The sequence below is a fragment of the Tenrec ecaudatus genome, chromosome 2 (assembly GCF_050624435.1).
Source record: "Tenrec ecaudatus isolate mTenEca1 chromosome 2, mTenEca1.hap1, whole genome shotgun sequence".
NCBI lineage: Eukaryota > Metazoa > Chordata > Mammalia > Afrosoricida > Tenrecidae > Tenrec > Tenrec ecaudatus.
Window position 1 is genome coordinate 109,381,623 of NC_134531.1, and position 24,828 is coordinate 109,406,450.

The 24,828-nt window shown below is 40.2% G+C and overlaps 1 protein-coding gene across 1 annotated transcript in view; it reads right to left on the reverse strand.

Moving 5' to 3' along the window:
- Positions 1–24,828, reverse strand: part of FBXL17 (F-box and leucine rich repeat protein 17) — a 573,986-nt gene that overhangs the window by 244,718 nt on the left and 304,440 nt on the right. The window lies entirely within an intron of this gene.

Genomic DNA, 24,828 nt, shown 5'->3' on the forward strand with positions numbered 1-24,828 from the left:
AGCTTTACTTGTTCGGTGCGCTGGGAGGTCTAGCACTCTATTCCATGCCCTAGCTCTCGGTTCTGCTGCTGCTCCTATGATATCACAGAGGTCTGTGGACCCAGCGGGTTCACTGCACAGGATCTAAGTTCCAGAGGATATACTCCACTCCTGACTCTTGTTGGTAATGAGAGTCCTCTGCGTCTCAATGGGCTTATTTTAAACACACAGCAGGAAGGCACTGCAGGGGATCCTGTTCACAATTACTCAGGTGGAACCCATCAACATTCTTACCAGACCCATGGAGAAAAGGTCATTTGGTGGGAGTTAGAGACTTAATAATTTACTGTCCCTACAGTTGGCAATAGTTTGTCTAATGTACTTTGGATATGCTATCAGGAGATATTAAGATGGATCAACACAGTCGCTTCAATTATGGGCTCAAATAAAGTAACAAATGTGAGGATGGCAGAGGACCTGGAAGCATTTTATTCTGTTGTACAGAGGGTCTTTGTGGAGCCAACTCAATGACAACCATGCATGCAAATGAACTCGCTGCCATATAAAACTTCACAAAGGAATGACCATAATAATTAAAATTTCAATACTGAAATGATTTATGCAACTTATATAAATTTTGAGAATTATAACACAATCTCTTTATTAACTATATATGAATTTTCTAAGTAAAGTAGGATATAAAGTATACTTCAGGTTTATAATTGGTATTTAAAATTTGAGGATAGTAATAAAATATTAAAATGGTTTTTCTATTATGTATTCTTTTAGAAGGCATAGAATTATAGTTACCTACATAGTATGAACGTATTTTATGCAAATTTGAATATTTTCACAAGTCTACAATTTGTTTTATAACTGCAATGATTACCTACACAAGGAATTTTTACTTTCATTGCCAAATAGTCTAAGCTTAGCAAATATTCCTTTTTGAAAAATTAACAATGCTTTATTTGGAGATTTTCCTAAATTTAACACCAATTAAAATCTCCTGTTGCAGTTAGCCAACACTTTTATTGAAATATTTCTTTAGAGTCAGGATTTCTGATTAGCAAATTAAGACAAATGAGATAGCTGTACTTGAAATTAAAAAGAGCATTTATAGTTTTAAAAGAGGCGTAGGAGCAATGGTAAGGCTGGTATAGGGAATGTGCGGTGTTTTGTTCTGTAGTGCATATGGTTGCTATGGGCCAGAACCCTATATGGCACTTAATAACAACCACATCTTTTAAATGCACAGTTTGCATTTTAAATGATAGTTTAGTTTATTTTCTATAATGGAATTATTAATTTTCTTATATTTATAACAAAGCAAGATCATAATCTCATAAACATATAATCTAGAATTTTTAGGTAAACATCTGGAAAATATATATCTCCTTTGTTTTGAATGGATATTCTAAAGGAAATGTTATTAAGGTTCATGTGAAGAAAAAAATCATTATAAAAATATAGTCTTTTACGCGTTAAGAATATATCATTGGATTCATATAAAACACTTGTGAGGATGGCACAGGACAAGTCAGCAGTTTGTTCTCCTTTGCATAGTGTCTCTGTGGGTTGGAAACAACTAGATGGTACCTCACAACAACAATAATAAAATAAATCTGTTATCTACCTCATATTAGTTTAATTATTTGTGTACTTTCAATAAAGAGAAAACATTGTGTCATATATCATTATTCTATACTGGTGGCACTGTTGGGCCAGCATTGAACTGCTAACTGGAAGGTCGGAGGATCAAACGCACCAAGAGAGAAAGATGAGACTGTCTACTCCCATAAAGATTTACATCTTGGAAACCTTATATTGGGTCACTGTGAGTTGGAATTGACTCAATGACAACTGGTTTGGTTTAGGAAGCACAATATTACGCCATACTTGCGCTGTCGAGTTGAATGACCCACAGCAACAACACAGGACAAGAGAAAACCGCCTCCTAGGTTTCCAAAGCTGTCATGTCTAGGACACAGATGGTCACATTTCTCCTCCTGTAGAGCATCAGGCGGTTCCAGCAATGGGCTCTGCAGTTAGCAGCAGAGTGACCAACTGCTGTGCCACCCGCTTCCTCATCAGTATGTACCAAACCTCACAAACGCAGGCGCTCAGTAAATGCTCACTGAATGAACAAGCAAACACGTGAGAAAACACTCCCAAAGTGAGTGGCAAAATGAGAAAACCACTTGTAAAAATGACTAAAAACCAAAAACACATATTTCCTTGAATATCAGTTTTCATAAGAATTTGAGAATTTCTCAATTATAGGGAAGAATTCCTGGGTGGTACAGTGTTTAAGTGTTCCTTTACTTGCTGAAAGGTTGGCAAAAAAGTTTTTGCATTTTAAATCCACCCAGCAGTGTCCCCCTAGCCATCTGCTTCCAAAAGGCCTTAAAACCCCAAGGGGCAGCTCGACCTTCCAAACCTGGAGTCACCACGAGCTGGAATCAACCTAATGGCAATTAAAAACAGTAACACGAGTGAAGGTCCATGTGAAGTAAAATAACTTGATATGATTCTTTTATCCACCTCTTTGTAACTCTCACCAAATGTTTGGATAGGAGCATGCAAATAGGGTGTTAATAGAGCAGATTGGTCCATTCTGTCATTCCACTTAGTGTATAAGTGAGCTATCTTAGAAGCAGGAAAAGAATCCTGTCATCATCATGAAGCAAGAAGAGCCAGCAGTGGCGCTCACACAGATCCATGTCTGAAGTGGAACAAGCAGTAGACACCAGAATCCACAGCGCCAAGATCCTGAACCAAAGCAGAAAGCTACACCAAGACCAGCAGAGAGAGCATACGAGTTGTATTGAGACACTGAAGTACAGTGGCAGGCTTCCTGACCCATGGTGGCAAAGGCCAAGGATCCACATGGCTGAGAGGAAGGATGAGAAATGTGACTGTCCGCACTACTGAGAAGATGCACTGTGAACAAATGAACTGCACCCTTGCTATTTTGTAACCAATTAACTTCTCTAAGAAAGCACCACAATCATGGATGCTGTCATGAGAGGGATGGTTTGTGTCAGAATAAGGTAAAGAAGAATGGAAGGGAAGACTTGCCTGACAGGCACTTTGGGCGAAATCAGCTTGATACAGTATTGGGTTCTCCTTCTCCTACTGCAACTATAGGAAGTCACACCATTTCTCAGCCTGGGAAAGTCTTAGCACTCTATTCATAAAATACACGTTCTTGCAGATTTTTCCATGTAAGGTATTTTAACTGTGATTGGCTACTACTGCACATTTATAATCTAATTTTCTGTTTGTAATTTTGTACTTGAATTTTTCTTAAGCAGGAAGAGGGGAAACAAGTTATAAAGGAGGCAAGCCCCTTGCTCTCCATACTTGTTCCTCCATAGTGCTGTGTGAGTTGGAGTGTGCCTTAATTTAGAAATAGAAATGAAGGCCACACAGGCAAGTAAAAAGATTTGGCTTCCATTCATAAATATCAGTCATTTTTTGATAAAAAAGAAAATCAAACCAGCCAATTCTCCCGTATGGGTCAGCACATTAATTTGAAGTGCAGTTTATCATCTGACAAATCATGTGGTGAGATCTCAATTATGTATCAGCACATTTTCTCAAACTACAGTTTCCTTCTCTGGTAAATCATGTTTGGACGTTTATTGACAGTTAACAGCTGCTTTACCACTCCACGTTTTTTACGTCAGGTGTTGACATTCCATACTTACACTTTCAGATAGCCTAAGTACCTGAAGAAAACAGATATTTTAATATATCATCTTTAAAAGGTGGACATTTTTATTCAGCATGTAAACATATCATAAAGTTGTTACTCTTTGCCTATGTGTTCAAACATGTCTCACCAAAAAGTACAGTAATTACAATACCCCTGCAACATTCAATTATCAGTTACATATCCTGACACACTTATTCTACCAAACCATCAGAAGGCAAGTGGTATGAAAGCAGCATGAACTACTTTGAGAAGGTGGTTTTGTCAAAGTTAGCCAAAGGGGAAGAAAATAAAGTGTTTTTTACAACAATAAAATAGAAATACTTCTAACTGCTAACAGACGTTTTCTGACGAGTATTCATCCACAATGAATGTTTATAGCCTGTGCTCAGCAACAGCTGCCTTGGAAATAGCATTAATAATGGAAACACACAGTTTCAACCAAAGGAAAAAAAATAAACCACACAAGCAATAAAACCACCCAACTCGTACAGTAGTACTAGTTAACGAGGACATTAGAATACTTTTGACCTTGCAATGATGTAACAAAACACGTAAAGATCAACTTGTTCCACTGCAAACAAGTTCTTAGGACATTTTTGTTAAAACCAAAGCTTGAAGGTGTCAGTGTGGTATTATCTACACATGCACATACATACATGTACAAACACACATACCATGGTTCACAACAAGAAATATTTCGATCCTTTTCAAAGGATAATTGGTTTTGTTGTTGTTATTTTGGGTAGGAGAACAAGCCTAAAAATCTCCCACGGAATTATGTTTACTGAAACCATACTCGTTTCTCTCTCTATGACTTATTATGTTACCTTGACATTAAATTCATGACTTTGTATTTTCAAGATGAATATTAAAGATTTAAGCAACCAGGACATAACTCAATAGGTTTGGCTTATAACCTGACTAGGCAATTCTATATTATATTAAAGTTAAGAACAGAGAGAGAATACCTTTTTACAACAGAGAACAAAGGACTTTGAGTGCTATCTGTGGGTAAAGACAGACTAAGGCAGCCAAAATCCTTTTTAAGAGAGATTCTGCATAGTTGTTGGGTCCTTGTTTGTTATTTGCCCTCGTTTTGTTTGTTGATGTGTATTGGGAAAGCCACCAGGGGGGTGGGATTACCAGGCAGCCCCTGGAATGATGATGGCCTGGGCCCTAGAAGGAAGGGGGGAGGACAAGGGGGTCAACAACTGGCAGAGAAGGAAGAGAGGATCCTATAGCTGACTGTGGAGGTGATTGCACCACCCCTCTTGACATGACTGGACCGCTCAATTGTGAGAAATGTCAGTGACAGCGCAATACAATTCTAAAATGAGAGAGTGAGCGTCGTTCTCTCTGTCAATGGGTTTTTGGTGTGAATATGCATCGTGGCAGCAGTAGGCAGAAAATAAAAATGCGTAGGAAAAAAGCCACAGGGAAAATTATCCTCATTTAAAAAGTGAGGTTCTGTATCTTAAATCAGGAAATCACAATGTGACATTTTCTACTGATCCATGGAGAAAAGTGCAATTTTTCTTCCCCCTCAGACTAGTTTGCGTCTGAAAAGAAAGCAGCCTTACTCTTCCTGGTTTCAAAGGGTGTCATGCCCCACACAGCTGGAGGACGATCCTCAAGCTTCTCTCTCATCATCACGCAGATGCCAAGGAAACCCTGTTCTACAGGGCTGATAATTGATTCTTTTTTCCTGCTGGCTAGTCAAGACTGTGAGCTATATCATTATACTGAAGCCGAGAGCACTCCAGTGGTCAAACATCACAACTCATCTGGAGAAATCATCTTAGAAAGTGAATTACCCCCTTCAGTCAGTTGGTTGAATTGTCCTCTATTGCTGTTCTAAGAGATTTTTTTTTTTTGAGCAGGGTGGGAGGAGAGGCACATGACATCTACTTGAAATTGAAATATTATGCTCTAAAACAGTACATTAAGTAGAAACAAGGCTGTCGGAAAAAGATTGGTAAATGAACCAATTCATTTTGTAAATCTCACTGTAAATTACTAGGCCATTCTTCTATATTCATTAAGGCCCCGCAAAGTCAAATTTGACAAGCGCCAATGACACATCTAAGGCTCTGGTCAAGTGAGCGAAGGGCCAACGGTGGTACTGCACTCACCTCCTCTGAGCCCGAGGACCCCTGGTGGCACAGTGGTCACTAATTGGGCTGTGATCTGCAAGGTCAGTATTTAGAAACCGCCAATCACTCCATGGTAGAAAGACAGGGTTTTCTACTCCATAAAAAATTCCAGTCTTAGAAGCTCACAGGGACAGTTCTCCCCTGTCTTACAGGGTCACTATGAGTCAGCATCAACACCATGACAGTGAGTCTGGTTTTGGCTTTTGCCTAAGGCTGGTTGTCCTTTAAAACACTGTTAGGTTCAGAGGCATTAACTTCCAATAGAACTTTGACATTTCCTCTCTATTACTAAATAAGGGGAGGGGGAGGGAATCAGACTGGCAAATCCAAAGAGGTTTTCATGATAGCACAAAGAAACTGCTACCAAATGGAAACTGAAAAATGACACATTTTAAAAGTCACCAACAGAATTTATTTAATAAGCGTACACCTTATCACTACAAATAATACCCATCTCACAAGATGCATCTGCTTTTCCTGCTGTCGTTTCTATTGCATAAATCAAAGCAGAACTCATTAGTGTAAACTCATTAGGGTCAACGAAAGCTTCATTGCAACGACCTCAGCATTTCTAAAACATAGATATTCAAGTTAACGTCACTTAATTAAAAATATATAGTTTGCTTTGGGCAGTTTTCACTAAGCCTGGTTCTTATTATCCGGACTAGCGAGCTGCAGCTCATTTAACGTTGAAGAGTTCCAGCGTGCCGCAGACGAGACCTTCTAAAACAGAGACGACCAAACCCAGGATCCCTACTCCCGGGGAATTACCACTGGGAACGGCAACTTTAATTTGCAGCAGGGTTTTAGGAACATGCTTCAGTATAAATGAAAGTGGTGTTTTTTCCCCCCTTCTTCTCTCCAAGTTTAGTTCTACAAGTCATTTAAATTCAGTAATTTTGCCGATTAAGCAGATAAGGCATCACCATAACACTTTTATTTTTAAAACCAAACAAATGCAGTTTCTTGATGGGGAAAAAGCTGTCTCAGCTAATTAGAATCCAAAACACCTTGAGATAAAAATGTCTCAAAACAAAAGATCAATTTATAAAAATGTTATGTGTTGTTGAGATTCAAATGGCACAGCCAGCTTAGGGGAAACTGCTGGGCACGGCAGTCCTCTCACTGGAATTCCCAAGGGCAACTCCTGGCTTTGCGGACACAACATACACTGAAGAGTTTGTATGGAAAGAAAGCAGGAAAGTAGTCAGGTTGCCATGACCAAGCTGTGTACATTCATTTTATCTTTATGACATTTCCAGGTTTATGAAAATGGAACAAAATCTGTTGTGGGAAACTATCCTCTTCAAAACTGAGAGCTGTATTTGTCTCATATGTAAGTTTAAAAGGCGACAGAGAGCATCTCATGAGCATCGCATGTTTGAAGTCTGAGTTCTTCAGCTGGGCTATTTCACAATAGCTTTTCTTTTAAACTAACATGTTCTGCTACTTCAGGAAAACAAACAAACAAGCAAAACCCCTCCATAGTAGGTCAAGTTGCAAAGTCAGAACTGCCAGTAAGGTCACATAGTAGTAGTATGTGGGAGCAATGATTGATTAAATGGCAGTGGCAAGAGGACAAAATAAAAAACAGACTCTACTGCTGAGATATTTCTAAATAAGAAAACCAACCGGGATACGGAAACTTAATGGATAAAGATTTTAACTGCGCTGGGGGTTACTATTCAAAACAAAACTAGAGACAAAGGAGTGAAGAGAACTATTATTTCAAATATTTATCAGGGCTCTACTGTATTGCTGAAATTTCTATGAGGATTTGAACTGCCGTCACATGAAAGAAAAATTGACTCATGAATGTAATTACTACCAATTAAAAATCATTAACTACAGGGAGCTGAATAGAAGCAAAAAATGAAAACTATCACAGATGGGGAAACGAGATAACCACAAGCTGAAAAATACAGCCGTAATTAACCTGTTCTACCTGGAAGGCGCAGCAGAGGAATGTGATAAAACAAACGTAACAAGGTCCTGAATGTTAAGGGCCATTAAATGAGAGGCATTCACCTCTGGACTTAGAAAACATTTTCATTACTTAGGAATTAAAAAAAAAAAAAAAAAGGAAGAAGAAGAAAAAGAATTCTGTCTGAGGATTAGATTGGCCTCATAAAACCAAGCTCTAAGAGTGGATCATCTTTAGCTGTCAAAGAAATAAGGTTAAAATGGGGAGAGGTGCATAATTGTCATCTTATGGAACTGGAACTGTTGTTGAAAATTTTAGTGACTATAAATCTGAAAATTAACTTTCAGTTTTTATGTATCTTATAATAAGTCGAATCGACCCGATGGCAGTGAGGATTACTGTAAGTCATTAGATGACCAGAACATTACAAAATCAAGTCGATTTTACACCCTTCTCTTGCTAAAGACGGGGACACAACACTGAAAGGTGTCTGGTTACTCATGCATTTATATTGCCATATATCCTCATGGATAAGCTGAGGTTTTCAGCACATTTTTTATGCTATGCAGTTCTGTGGTAAAATTAGGTGCCTCGGCTGCTATTTGGCTGGCTTATACTCAAGTATACATGGTAATTAGAGTTAAATTCTGTATCACTTGGCTTGTGGAAGGCTGCAGTTTACTGAGGGAGGCCTAACTATTTTGAGTCTTGAGAGAAGTTCATATGGCACCTGACCAACTTGTGACCATTCATCAGCACTGTGGCAATTTCGTCTTCAGGTAGCATGAGTTTAAAAGTAGATTACAACTTTCACAGAGCCCAGACTGGTCAGTTTTGCTTTCAGGCTTACAGGGAGAATCAAGGAACTTACTATAGTATGTGTTCTTAGTGATTTACCAAAAATTTCCACATGTTATCTAATTGTGCCCTGGTCATGAGTCATGCTCTAAGCACCAAGACTGAATCTGAGTTTATTCTCCAGAACAAAATAGTAATAAGGCTGGGCTCCTAAGCCACCTTTTCACAACAGGATGCCAGGTGTTAAGGACTGGCAGAAGTACAAGATTAGGCTGTGCTGTACCCCACCACTTCCCACAGACCACAGAGTCCCTGTGAGGTAAATGCTCTTGGATTTTTGAGTCCTCTGTTTCAGTGTAGAGGAGCACAAGTGGCAGAGTGCTTGTGTGTTGGGCTATTAAACACAAGGTCAGCAGCAGTTTTAAACCATGAGCCACTCCATTAGAGAAAGATGAGACTTTCTACTCCTGTAAAGAGCTATGGTCCTGAAAACCCACAGGGGCAGTTCTACTCTGCCTTATGGGGTCGCAATGGGTTAGAATTAACTCAATAGCAGTGAGTTTGGTTTGGGTTTCAGTGTGACTGAGACCCTAATTGAGTCTTGGGTGGGTGGGGTGTGTGTGTGTGTGTGTGTGTGTGTGTGTGTTTTCATGTGAAAGCTGTTAAGTTTTCTGTCTGGTTGTCAGCACGTGTCATCTCCGTGTACAGGAACAATGCCTTTGGTAATTTCTTTAAAGGATCTGAGGGAAAGTAGGTGGCTTTGTAAGAAACTGAAAATAGAAAGATACTAGGATTCCGCTCTTGAGTAGGACCCAAGCTTGTGTTTAGCACCTGAAGAAATTCAGGAGGGAGTTATGCCTGACCTTCCCCAGCTTCAGTAGGGCAAAGAAGACTTGAACCACACACCAGTTCACTTCACAATCACTGCAAGTGGACTTCCAGGCCTGTAGAGGGAGAGGCTAAATGACCCTGTGGCTGAGAGGCCAAGGACCAGCAGAGCTGAAGGCAGGCACAGATCAAATAATTGTGTGTTTTTTGCCATTTTGAAACTGGTTATTGTCTCTAAAAAATCTCCCCCATCTCTGAGCTCTCTGTGGCCATTACAACAAATTATTGAACCAAACCGAGAAGTAGAGTGCTATACAAAGATGGTTGGTGTCCAAATTGGCTAAAGAAAGATGGGACATGGAAGCATGTCTGACCTCTGCCTTGAGGGAATTGTCCTAGCATTGGAGTGGTGTTGGCTTCTCCTTATCTCTACTGAAGTAAGAGAAGTAAGAGCAGGTCAGACATGGCCACCTCACCCGTTTCCTGACCTCGGGAAACCAAAGTTTCTATACTACTCTTAATAGCCTTGATACAGGAGCCTGGATTTTGCCCCATATCAGAAATAGTGGTTTTGAGGTTCTATTTTATACTAAATATAATAGAACTAATGTAGAATTTTAGTGATCACTTTAAGAAAGTGAATTGCAATTTGCATTTTTTTTCTTCCTCTGGAAAACTTCTGTAATGTTGTGTTGCATGGCTATGAAGAATTTGGTTCTGTTTGTTCTATTTAGAAGTACCTTCGTGTGCTCTCTTGCAAACATGGTCTGGGTCTCCTATTCTGCTATTTAGGTTTCACACTTTATTATTTTTTTAGGTTTCACACTTTAATGGGGGTTTTACCAGGGATCAACTTGATGTAAGGAAGACCCCAAATCCTCCCAAATGGACCAATAGGTAACATCATGATAAGTGGACAGAAAGTTGAAGTTGTCAAGGATTTTATTTTGATTGCATCTACAACCAATGCTCATGGAAGTAGTCAAGAGAACAAAAGATGGTTTGCATTAAGTAAAACTGTGCGTAAGAGCTCTTTAGAGTACTCAAGGATGTTCCTTTGAGGACAAAGGTACCCCTGACCCAAACCATGGTATTCTCCATTGCGTCATATGCATGTGGAAGTGGGACAACGAATAAGGAAGCCCACAGAAGAATGGCTGTATTCAAATTGTGGTGCTGGAGAAGAGTATTGAAAATATCATGGGCTGCTGAAAGGACAAACTGATCTGTCTTGGGAGAAGTACGGCCAGAGTGCTCCTTGGAGGCAAGGATGGCAAGATGTCATTTTACATACTTTGGACATGTTGTCAGGAGAGACCAGAAGGACATCATATTTGCTAAAGTGGAGGGGCGGCAAAAAAGAAGGCGACCCCCAGTGAGATGGACTGACACGGGGGCGTCATTGATGAGCTCAGACAAAGGAACCGCTGTGAGGACGGTGCAGGACTGTGCAGTGCTTTGTTCCCTTATGCCTAGGGCTGATAGGGGTCGGAGCACACTAGATGGCACCTAACCAAGACAGCCACCACTGGCGATCCCAGGCTCCTGACTGAAATGCTCAGAGACACAATGGACCTCTTCACTGATGCTGAGTGCTGCAGTCTGGCTTTCTGTGTGCACGCTTTCGGTAGAATCACCAAATCTGGCATGAGCTTCACTAGGGAACAGCAACAGTTCTTACACTACTTTGGAAACCTCCCACACGTGGGATGTTGCTTGGTGAGATGAGTAAGGATCAGGCTGCACCACGACTCTCACCGTAGATGTTGGTTATCGGTGTGCCAAGAATTATTTCAGAAAATCAGTGGTCTTCATCTTTGGGGTAAGGATCACCAGTCCCAGGTATGAGACATGACATACATGCATATAATTAAGAGACATAGGCAACAGGGACAATGTTTACAAGGTTTATTAGAGGAAATGTTATTGATTAGGTGAGGGTCTTATCTGTCTGGCTAAAGTTTTAGAGTTTTAGGAGTTTAATGTTAATAACACATAGAACAAAGAACTGGATTTCTTTCCACTAAAGTAATAAGATTTTCTCTGATTACTGGTTTTAAGAGTTAATTCATTCTTTATGTAGGCTGCCTCTGGGCAAACATAGATACCTGGGTCAGACCAAGCCACATAGTTATTTTAAAAACCTAAGGTTATTAGCTTTAAGTTTTTTTGGTTAAACTACAAAACATAAGCCTTACTTCTCAGTGAATTATTACATATTAGTAATAATTTGAAATTCCATGGGTACAGGGGGAAGGATTTCCTGGTTTTATTATAAGAAAAATGCTAAAAGGTTTTTATTTCACACATCACAGATTCACATCAAGAGACATGCCCATCTACCTTGTGGTTTTAAAAATGTGTTAGTGTTTCTTTTTATATTTTGCTGGAGTTTAGACAAATAAAGATAAAAGCTGACCATGACCTTATTAAGTTTTGTCATCTACAGATCACTTTTTGAATGCAGACATGCTGAAATGCTGGACCAAGGTATTCAAATTAAAAATGGACTCTATTGGACACAAGGACAGAACGGCAATATTTAGAATGAACGTACACCCTACGAGGCTCAATCAAGATTCAGAAAACACTGGTGCAGAGATTAAGGGGTTCACAAATTAACCACCCATCCCCAAACCACACGGGATAGAAAATCAGCTGCATAAGTCTAAATAAAACAAAACATAAGATGGGTTTCATTTGGGAATACTGCTGGTTTTTCAAAGTGCTAATCTCTGGAAACCACTTTTTCTTCTTGCTCCTTCCATTCTATCTAATGGGTTTGCCCTGTAGTTTTGGTCTGGTTCTTACTAAACCGTTACATGTGAGAGGGATGCAAACATTAATCCAGAAAAGAAACAGGAAGAAAAATTGAAAGAAAAAAAAGGCTTATTTTATTGTCGGCAGATCTCTATTTTAGTGACTGAAACAGCTAGTTCTTATAATGAAAGAAATAATTAAACTCTAAATGGGGTTTTTCAATTTGTTTGGGCTAAAGGGAGTTAGATATTATAATTTTCAGACTAGACGTTTTCATAGGTAAAAACCCACCCACTCCCATAGAGTCAATTCCCTGTCGTAGTGACACCACAGTGGTGTACAACTGCCCCTCAGGGCTTCGGGGACTGTGAATCTTCACAGGAGCCAACAGCATCATCGTTCTTCCACAGAGTGGCTGGTGAGTTCGAACTGCTGACCTGGTGGCTTGCAACCCCATACCCATCCTTGCACTACTCCATGAGGACTCTTTAATGGCAAGCTTAGCAAAATTACAAATACCATGACAAGAAAAGTGTCTTAAGGTCAAACTACTATTTCACCATTCCATAGCATAAAGAGTTCTTGCTACATCTACGAAGGGGCAGTTTTGTTTTAATATATAAATTTTGCTGCCTTTATATTAATATAAAACCCATTCTACATCGAAAAAGTGGTTGCTGCTAAGACATTGCTCAAGAACAAACAAATACCTCATGGGCATTGTTTCCTTGGTACAAAGACCTTACAGTCTTAGGGTTGTAGGTGATTGCCGGCAATTGGCCTAATGTTGTTAATATTTCTGTTCTCCTAGTTCAGTGTCTTAGATTCCTGAGCTTCATGGAAACTGGAGTAGCCAACTTCACAACCATCCAAAACCCAACTTCCCAAACCATCGTCCTTGGTTGTTCTTTTAAACCTAGATGCTGGGAAAAATACTACCTAAATCAAACATTGGTCAGGAGAAACCAGTATGGCCACTTTGATGAGGGGCCTCATGCTGTTTTGAGAAATTAATCTTTCTTTCTCAGAATTGCGAGAAGCCAACTCAAGAAAGAGAAAAGAAAAAGAAAAGAGGCTCAGGCTGGTCTTCAGGTTCAGGCAAAGCAGTGAGAGCTTTCATCGGTCTCCTAGACAAAGGTCTGTGAAATGTCTTTCTAATGCTGAAAACTATGAATTTTAACACACTCCATGTTAAGCTGAAAATTATGAATTTGAAAGAAAGTGTGGCTTCAGGGATGTCTGACCTCATCTGAGTCAGTCTCCCAAGCAAGCATAAAGGTCCCTGCCATCTGGCTTTCCATACAATTACTGATTTGAAATCACAGATGTAGAATGTAAGAAGACACTCTAATCACAGGATTTCTACTGAAATTCACAATCAGAGGAGGTGAAATTTTAAGAGCATCCCCAAACCCTAGAACATGGTCTAACAAATGGCTGGCAAGAGGTTTGGCTCTAACTCCTTTCCTTGGGAGGCACTTGTTTCTCAGAAAGTAGGTGAAACAAGAGAAGGGTCCCCTAGCTCTAGGAAGAATAACTAACCAAATCAAACACCCAAAGTCCATTTGGATTCATAGCAACCCTGTATGTGGTTTCCGAAGCTATGTAAATCTTTATGGGAGCATATACCATGAAAATTTTTATATTACACATACATGTGTATGTAATACATAAGTAATTTGGTTTTTACTTACATATTTCTATTAAATTTTTTTCATTTTTAAACAGCTCTCTAACAAGAGGGGGCCTATTTGTATTTTCTTAATAATCAGTGATCTTTGACTGAATACTTTTTCTTCCAGTTTTAGTGACCTAAGAGGTCTCATGTTTTTAGATGGTCTTAAAATTTTTCATAAGTCAGAGACATTCTGAGGCCTAAAATCACATATTACATTACATCCCAGAATATTACATATTGGAGGAGTCACTGGAATAGATTGAACTTTGCTTTCCTCACCAATGTGGTTACAGCCAAACCGGTAGGTGCTATATCTAGGTAGGTTTGTCAGAGATTAAGGAACTAAAGCACCTGTGCGGACCAGAAACTGTATCCTGATGGAGCTTGGTTTGTAGTACTCTGTTATCTTCCCTATGAAACCCCATAATTGTGACTATTGTCTATGTGGCCCTTGCAGAGAAGAATGGAACCCAACAGAAGACTGGCGCATCATGCGAGGAATGGTCGGTGTCAGGAGAGGAAAAGGAGGAGGGAGAGTAGAGGCAGGTCTGAGCCTTGCCTGTGGCAATCAACTGGCCAGATATGGAGATGAGCTCTCCTTTTCCCTTTGCCTGTTCCCCCACCCACAGGCCATTTTCTCAGAGGGGGCTTTAAAAATTTTGTGGAAAAAATGGAATCAAAAGACAGTGAAATTTCCCCACAACTTTTGGAAGTTCCCTTAGCTCTATATTGATAAGATATATTCTACATATAGACTTGAGCTCCTATTTTAAGGCTTTGATCTAATTAAGGGCAAGCAGTTCTTATAATGTGGCCCTGCTGTAGACTTACCCTCAAAAGAAAATCAACGAAGACTGGGTACTACCTTAAAGTGTCGTAAAGGGCACAGATGGCACTCAGCAATCAGAAAGGAGAGTGTCTCGGGTGCTAAAGGCTTGTTCCAAAACAACCAGCTAGCCAAAGAAGCCTTCAACCAGTCTGTGCAAAAGGAAGCACACCAACCTAAGTGTGCTCAAGTATTTCAAATAAAATCAAAGATGAGATGAGGGGGTGTATTACAGCCGAAATTCTAAAGCACATGGTTTGTGGACGACTTAGTGTTACAGTGAAGGCTCTACCTCTATTTTGAGCCTCGACAAATTCAAACTCCATCTGATTCTTTCTGACCATGAATCACCTATTGGCAGGTTTGCCCACAGGTAATATGTTTGAAAGTAGATTGCAATTCTCAGGGAGACTAGGGTAAGGCAATTTTGCCTTTGGACTTGCAGGGAGTACCAGGGAACTTGTCGGGATGTCCTTAATGATATTGGCCACATGCTATCCAAGTGTTGGGGTCACTGTGGTGACTCAAGGCTGCATCAGGTGGCCAGAAACACAGGGCCAATTCTATAATATTTTCATTTTGCACTTGTGTATGTATAGCAAACACGATCATATCCCCACTTCTGTATTCTTTCCCAACACAATGATGAGCTAGCTGATCTGCCACCAGTCATGATTTTGTGATTATTTCCTTTGTTTGCCTTCATCTACAATTAGTCCTTTTGCCATAAGTTCACTGGACTCTATTTGTCCTGTGTCCTGTTTAAGGCTTTAAAAAGGAGTTTTACTATATAATGCTTTTGTATTTCGGGTATCTTCCCTCTCCAGAACACACTGATTGATCAGCTGATGAATTGACTACTTCGGCATTCCTTTAGGCATCATTAACTACCAGACTCTGTGAATAACAATGCAGCTCTCACCATTCCTCAGAGACAGAAGCATTTAACAAACCCATAGCCTGTGGTAAAATACAATCACAGAGGTTTGCACAGAGTGCTAAGAAAACCTCCAGAAGGGCACCCAGGGTAGGGGTACCAACGGCAGCAGGTCTCTTGTTGAATGTGAAAGATCCAACTGAAGTCTTGCACAAAATGTCAGTGGTTGGTTAGGTTCCACATAGGTAGGAGTGTTAGGTAGCTTAGCTTAGGGAATTGGGAAGTCCATTTACACATGCCCAGGAGAGCCAGCAAAGGACAAAGCTGGATTTTCCCGCCGGTGGGCTTGGATGGGCGGTACACCTGGAGCAGCCCACCTGGGCCTGGGCCGGGTGATTGCAATTCAGTCAATGGGATCCACCTGGGGTCTTTCACCACACCTCCCCCGGGAACCCTTGAAAAGGCAGGGACTGGAAGGGAGAGGGGCTCTTGGGCTCTTTGTCTTGGCTTGCTTGTGTGGTCTGGTGGTCTTCGTGGGAGGGGAGAGATCCTTGCGTGTCTCGTGTCTCGGAGCAGTCTCTGCCAGGCCGCATGGTCAAAGGAATCCTATGGGTGCCGCGTAAAACCTGAAGCTTCTTTGAACTTTCATTAAATTCACTTGGATCACGAGCCCGGCTTCGGCGTGAAATCTTTCTCGCGCGGAGCCAAGGACGGAGGCTGAGATTTAGGCCGGGGAGAGAAACCTAACAGGAGCATTCAGGAGGAACTGAAAGCAGAGACTGAAACCTCACTTTTTGTGTCTCTTTCCACTGTTAATAGAAAAATTAATAACTAATATTTTAATTTAATTTTAAAAGATTTCCTTAGTTATGAAACAAAATGTTAACTATAAAATGCTTGACCCAAACCACTGTACAGCAATGTAAGTTTGTGCTGTCCTGTGGAAAAGGACATTTGGCAAGTAACTGTCTCCTAATTTAAATCGTACAAAGTCTCAGGGATGCTGGTGGGTGGAAGATTAAATAATTAGCTGCCAGGTCAAAAGTAACATTTTATCAGTTCATCTTTATAAGAAGGTGGTAGTGGGTGGAGACACATAGTTCAATAAATTACACTTGACAACGGTTGATCTATATTTTCCCTTCTTTATAAACTTCATTAGACCTAGATTCTTTGAGCCACTTGCTTCTCTGAAAATCAAATAGATCTCTATAAAAGCATATTGAAAAACTGGTCAGAATAAACCTTATTTTCAAATGTCAATATTTTTAACAGCCCCTTTCTCTGTAAATTGGCTCTATTCACTCAAAATCATTGTCACCACGAGTCTAGAGATTTCTGGATTCACGTGGGTCTAGAGAGTTCTGGTTTAGAGAGTTCTGGGTTCACACTTCTGTAGCATTTATACTTGACTGCTTCATAAAAGCTATATTACAATTGATGCTGAATAGATACTAGGTTAAGTCCTCTTGGGAAGGCTGCGTTAGAGGTCTGAGGACAAATATATTTGATATCTGAGATGATGATGAAATGTGAACAGCAAAGTTTAAATAGCTAGCCCTGGTTCAGCAGGAATTGAATTCCATGGGCATGCGTACTAGAAAGTTGGGTGCTTCCTAATGAGACCAGTGGGAAACATTTATGCATATGTATATAAATACCTTGACTAGGTTGCTAAAAAAATGACTTATATAATGATGGGCAAAGTGATCTTAAAATTTCTCCTCTAGGGTCTTTTAAGAAATTTGGGCACATCCCTGAAATTGCAAGTTTTGAGATATAATCAAAATGGCTACTGATTTTTAAAAGAATAGAAATAATTTTACTTGGTGTTGTTCACGGTGATCGGAAGTCACTGTGAGCTGTTTCAATGTAGTTAAAGGCAAAACTTTCTGGTCCTACGTTTTCATCCTCAATATCAAGAAGGAGTCCTGGTGGCGTAGTGCTTACATGATGGGCAAGGTTAACAATTCAAAACCACCAGCCAGCTCCATGAAAGGCAGACGAGGCTTTCTCCTCCAGCAAAGAGACAGTCTCAGAAACTCACAGAGGGCAGTGGGCAGTCCTACCCTGCCCTAGGGTTGCTATGAGCCGGCACTGATTCAATGGCAGAGAGTTTTTTAATTTTTCTGGTATGCTACAGGGGCCAAATGAAATCCTTAGAGAGGAAATGACCATAGACTCAAAATTTCAATCAAAATTTCAATTCGATAAACTTAAATGTGGAATTATATGTTCACCGGGAAGACATACCAAATGGTTATTATTTTTAAAAAAATGCTTTTTGTGGGTGCAATGAGTTTTAAGGATTATCTCACAGGGGGGTTATAAGTAGCAACTTGTGACTTGTTTTAGGTTGCTGAAAGCAGGCTGTCTCTTGTTTACTACCTAGCAATTGCAATGGGCCTAATTTACACAATTACTTAGAAGTAACTCTTTTGAAATGCACTGTGTGATTAATTGACTTGGCTTCAGGAATGCAATGTTGTTCCTACATTGTTGTTCACTTCAACCTAATGCCCCCTAGAGCATGGATCCAATTAAGAAACAAGGCAGGGAGGCAGATATTAAGCGTAGTATTTCTATATTACACAGCACTTTCGTACAGGATTGAACACCACCACCTACTGTCTGCAGGCACTTGATTTATGCAGTGCATCCCCATGACATGGTGGGTAGAGCTGATGGAAATGAATGAATAGGATTTAAAGCAAATTAAAGAAAAATTAAAACCAGATAAATTTAACTTATTAAGGGCTGTTGTTAAAAATAAAAGTCCAACTACAGTTAAAACTTAATTTTCCTATAGAAATACAAAGGATAATGATCTGGTCTATGGATTATTTCTCTCTATAGTGAGATTAGAACAGAGAGCTTTCCTCTGCAATTAGACGTTTCCAACCAAATTGCCATCAGGGGAAATGATTTTAAGTATCAAGGAGAATTTCATTCCCTATCCTGCTAAGGAGAAGTCATGTACTTTGTTAGTGAAAGGAGATTTGGAATCAGCAGTCACAAACCATATGCTCCTGTGAGTACCTCATTTGAATTTTGAGAAGATAGGGACTCTGCCCACTAAAACGGCCTCAACTAAGGCAAAGGCTATGTGACCATGAGAGGTTTTCACAAACACAATTCAGAGAGTACTCACTCTACACCTTGAAAATAATGCCCAGGTCATCCCTCCAGGCTCTGCTTTACCCACCTCTCCTCTCTCTCAGCAATTCTTTTCCTATGCAGCTGAACGCCATCAGCCTCCATGGTTATGTGAGTTCATCAACAAGGAAAACCTTCAGCATAACCCTCAAGTCTGCAGATCCAAACTCACAGCCGTCTAGCTGATTCTGATTGCAAAGCGACCACACAGGACAGGGTAGAACTGCCCCAGTGGGTTTCCAAAATGCTAACTCTTTATGGGAGCAGAAAGCTTCCTCTTTCTCCCACTACACAGCTGGTAGTTTTGAGCTACTAACCTTATGGCTAGCCGTCCAATGTGTAACCACTAGGCACGCTTCCTGTCAGGGCAGATGCATAATTCCACATCTTGCCCTCCTCAATCACTAACTGACCTTTACAGAGTTACACACAGAATTACAAATTCTTAAGTCCAGACTTTCCTGGAGCCATCAAGGCTGCATGGACCCTGGAACTATTGCCTAGAGGTCTTCTTTATATTTCACACCTCTCCCCAGAAGTGGTCTTTGAACAACAATACATATCTTAATCAGTTTGCCTTGAGCATGGTCCACTTTCTTTCAAAGAATAATCCACCTGAATTCAAATTGACAAGAGCATGGGTTAGATGTGCATTTTAAGTCAATGGTGGTGGGAAATTTTGGAGAAGGTAAGAATGTTTATACCATTGGAAGACCGTAATCAATGTCACGTAGTTAAAGGTTTAAATGTATGTTGGTAGAGCATCAGCTAAGTGTTTGATTCCTAGAAAGTGTTGAACTGGTGTATGATGTTATATCTACACACACACACGCAAAAAAAAAAAACCCACAACACCTTGAAAACATTATGCAGTTACAAACTGATGGTTTCTCAAAGCCCACTCCAGCACGAAAAATGCACAGGATGTCGAGAGAGCACTGGTCAGCATCGCCTCATCACCTGGCTTGCTTCTCACTCAGTCACTTAGCAGTAATGCATCTTCCTTCCCGTCACATACTGATTTACATGTTTCATAATGTAAGGTGGAGTTGTGCATCTCAGATCATCAACTTTGTGTGGCAGCTTAACTTTAGGTATCTATTTTCCCAGCTCCAAAATGATCCAAAGGAGCCCTGGTAGCACGGTGGGCTGTGCAACTAGCTGCTGGCCGCAAGGTCAGTGGTTCAAAGGCAGGCACTCCATAGGCCACGGGAGAAAGACGAGGTTGTCAGCTCCTAGGAGGATGTAACAGCCACAGAAACGCCAGGGCCACTTCTACAGTGTCCTCCAGGGTCACTATGGGTCAGCATAGACTCGGAGGCAGACAAAGGTTTTTATTTTTAGTAAAATTGTGCTCTCTCATAGGATTGTTACAAAAATTAAATGGCTATTATTAGTAGGTGCCTCAATAATGTCTGATACATATCAAGTGTTCAATATTAGTTGTGTTCAATGTTAGTTGCTATTATTTTTCTTCTGGTTATTATAATTTATTTCCAATCCTAATCTTTTATAGACTGCAATATGGAGAGTAACATGAACCCCCATGGCAGCTCAGAACAATCTTCTAAAACACTAAAATAATAATGAAAACCAGATCAATTATGAGACTGTGATTTGTTTTTGTCTCCACTCTTGTTGAATTTATTTTCCAACCTATGAAGAATACATAGACTTATGCTGTGATCAGATCATTTTTGACCAAAAGAAAGGCTAGCGAGAGACTGGCACTAAAGTGAAAGCAGGCGAATTCATGACATACACAGGGGCAGGGGTCCCGGGGAGGTGCTTTCAGCTGTATTTAGACAGCAAAATCTGTTGTGTTTTTATCTAAGAGAAATGCTGCACTTGTCCATCAGCTATTTTACATTTGTTGAAGAGAGGCTACATTGTGGTAGAATGGCTAAACAACCTCCCTCCAGCCTCCCCCAACCAAGGCCCGAGGGATCAACTGCCAAAATGATTTGAGCCTGGCAGTTCTGCTATGTCACAGAGGGTCATTATGAGTTGGAATTGACTTGAGGACACGCAAGAGCAACACTACTAAAATTTTATAGCATGAATCCATTTCATCCTGGTCTATAAGTTAGGATAGGAAATACAAGGGAAAATGTGCAAAAAATAACCAAAAAGGAATGGATTTTTAACAAGGCATAGACTATTTTCCAGAATTCAAATGGTAGAAAACATCCTCTGAACAACTATTTGAGAATAAGAAAGGAAAGCAAAACAAAACAAACACTAGACCCCTCTCCATGGTTTATCCTTCAGCGAGGCTTGAGAAAACACACACAAACAGACACACATGTAAACATATGTGCGGAGAAATGGTTCTTTTTAAGTTCCATATAAGTTTACTGCTAGGATTCCTCAGGTTGTGAAACAACACATCAGTCTGAGTTTATGAAAATATTAGAGCTTAAAGCATACCAGAATGGAAATATGCTCATTAAACATGATTAAACATGGCGCCAAACATATGACACAGCACCAAACTTTAGCCGACAACTGTATACAGGGAGCTGGGCCTTGAAGACTGACCAAATCTCCAGAGCTTGGGACTAGGGTGCAGTCATTCACAAAGATGAAGGATCTCTAAATGACACCTAAATCAAAGCTTGGGGTGTGGGGTGGGAGCAACATTAAAAGGTGTAAAAGGGCTTCAGACTGAAAGGTAGAAACTTCCTGTTTTAATCATTTCTACTTAGCAAAGAATTTATCTTTCATATTCTTATAAAGCACCTTTCTTCTTTGTTATCAATAAAAACTAACACCGACCTTCCTCCTGGAAGGTTAAACTCTAGCTTCTGTTTGAAACGCTAGAGTGCCTTTTCTCAGAAGAAATGCTACATATACGTGCCGCGAGCAAAGAGAAAGAACACCCCCCCACCCGACCCTTCATTAGTCAGAGGATCCCGGCAACAGCAAGGCTGCTTGTGTACAGGCTCTGCATGAAAAACTGTTTTCAAAGGTAACCTTGCCAAGGGCTATGTTCTGTCTTGGCAAAAGGAAGCAAACTTTACTTTTCTACCAATCGGTTTGCTCTGCATGAGAAACAGGTGTTCAGGTATGAAACGGGGCTGGGAGCAGTAGAGACATAAAATTCACCCAAAGTAAGTTCATCTGAAAAAAACAAAAACCAACCCCCTCACCCCTCACAACTTGGAGATAATAAGCCTGCAGGGCGGACATGTTTTCGCAAAATGCAAATCATGAAAACTGGTTAAGGGATTAAATGCTCTTTTGCAAAAGTGACCAGGGAGATTAAAATCATTAATTAAAATCATGTAAATAATTTTCTGAAAGAACTCTCCCCTTTTATCTCATAGGTTTCAAGCAGCCTAATGCTAAAAAGGTTTAGTCTCAGAAGAGAGTCTCTAATTAAAACTCAAAATCTAGTATAATTAATAAGTGTCAGTCTGCAATCTCAACCACTTAGTAAAGGCAGAAAAATCAAATGCTGGTGGTTTATAAAAACTCTAGTGAAATTTCCAAGAAAATTTTATAAGGTCTATTTCCTGTCTCTACAACAAATGTCCCAGAAGAGGCTAGGAACTAGTTAAAGAGAGCAGTATTTTACCACTTACAATCCCTGTATGCCAGTTGTATTCCTTTTTACATTCAAAACAGGGATACAACAGATTCTTCCTGGTTCAGTCACGATCCAGGAAGTGAAAAAACATTAGGCTCCAAATTTTAAAATTTGGGTCTCCTGAATGATGATCAGAATGCCAAAAATTATGGGTCAAACAAAACCCTGCTGGAAACTTAAATCTCCTTCTTAGAAAGCAAGGGCAGCACAAAGCAACCAGATCTCCTGCCCATCAGATTTTTTTTCAATACTTACTTGTTATTTATTTATTTTTAAAACATTTTATTAGGGGCTCATACAACTCTTATCACAATCCATACATATACATACATCAATTGTATAAAGCACATCTGTACATTCTTTGCCCTAATCATTTTCAAAGCATTTGCTCTCCACTTAAGCCCTTTGCATCAGGTCCTCTTTTTTTCCCCTCCCTCCCCATTCCCCCCTCCCTCATGAGGCCTTGATAATTTATAGATTATTATTTTGTCATATCTTTCCCTATCAGATTTTAAAATGTCCCACAGACAGCGACCTCACCCATCACTTTGAAAGTGGAAGATTCTCCATAGTCCTGCCAAAAATTAAATCTTGTGCACACAGCTCTTGAAATGGCTCAGTACACCTATTCTAAGTCTCCCATTCCGGAGCTTTAACCTACCATTTTCCCACCAGAGCTACTGTTGCGAGTTATCCCATTTAGAAAATTCAGTTTATTCAAGTTTCCCTTCAGCACCCATGTCTGAACTGGTTCAAACCAGTTAGAACCCTTGTTCTGGAACTGCAACTGGACACAAAAGCCAGCATTTACACTTGAAATGATCTAAGTGCCCAACTCCTTCCCTCTGTCCTCTCACTCTCATCTCTCCTAGGATCCCATGAAAAAGAGAAGACCCTCAAGGGGATGTACTGACATGGCCACAGGACTCCAGCACAGCAACAATTGTGAGGACAGAGCAGCACTGGGCTCTGGAATCAACATGACCACACATTACAAAAACAGGGCAAAATGACAAAACTCATTATTTAGGAATTTCACATGCTGTTTACACAGTCTCCATCCTTGCTGCCTGCATCTGAGGTTTCAACATTAGGGCAGTCTAAGTGTTTAGAGCTGTACTTACTTATTTACATTCCAAAACAAAGCTTAAGGAACAAGGAAAACCGGGGATTCAATCATAGTTTTTAAGTACATAGCTTGGGGTTGCACAGTCATGAGTCATGTCCCTCAGTTGTGCCCTGAGTGTCTTGGTCAGAGGCCCTACACCAATCCTGTAAATTCTTTGATCTAACATAATAATGCACGTGTCCCAATTGTAGTGCTGTTCCTGCTTCTGGAGTCCCGCCTGTACATGTTATGTGCTGAGCTGCCAGCAATCATGAATTTGTGAGCATTTCCTGTGTTCTGTGTCCTATGTAACTAGCGTCCTGACTCCGAATCCTTGGATGCCATTATGACTTCCTGATAATGGTCTTCCTCATCTTTGTGCCTTTTAAGACTCAATAAATGTTCTCCTTCAATTATATCTGAGATTGGGGTCTCTTTTGTGCACAAAAATTGACAACTAGCAACCAGCTGTGTGTTTTAGGGTTTACTTCAGTTTCAGAGAGCTACCTCACCCAAGCAGCAGCTGGCACCAGTGACAGAATGTAATGGATTAAATCGCGTTGCCCAATATTATGTATTTTGCAGTTAGTCCTTTGTTATATGAGACAGGATTTGTGTAGGGTACATCTTGAATCAATCTCTTTTGAGATATAAAAGAGATTAGAGAAACATTCAAAAGGAAGTAAGCCAAGGAGAGATGACAAGCCAAATGAACACTGCACAGAAGCAGAAGGTTAGAGAGAGAGAGATAAGGACTTGGGGGGGGGGGGGCGCGGTGAGGGTTGGGCGCCTAGAGAGGAAGCCTTCTCATAGAGCAGCCACCCTGAATTTAGACTTTGAACTTCCTAAACTGTGAATTTCTGTTTATTAGAACCACCCATTTGTGACATTTCTGTTTTAAAAGAACTACGTAACTCAGACATTGACAAATCTGTCTGATGCAGGATGCAGGACATCCAATAGGACAGACAGTTCTTGCTCCAGAGTTCCCTGCTGGGTTGATTGAGGCATTGGTGAGCCTGTATCACAGTTGAAATTTTTCCCTCTGCCCAATCCTTTTTCCTTTATACTTCCTTTCATAGGTGTTGATGCCTAATAAACATCTTAGACTCTACCACTAGCACACTGTTTGCTTTCAGAGAACTCATCAGTGACTTACAACCTATCCTTTTTAAACATAGCAAAATGATTGCAAAAAAACCCCCCAAAACCTACATGGAATAATACAAGAAAAATCCTCATCCAATACTTATGGACAAAATACACAATACAGATTTCCTTTTGTCCCCTCATTCCCCACTGGCATAATCTTTTGATAATAGACTATCCTTTCAACCATACACAAAACAAATCTTGGTGAGAAGGGAAGACATTATTTAATAAATTGGAGGAATACAATTAAGTTGGCTGAGAATCTCCTTAAAATTG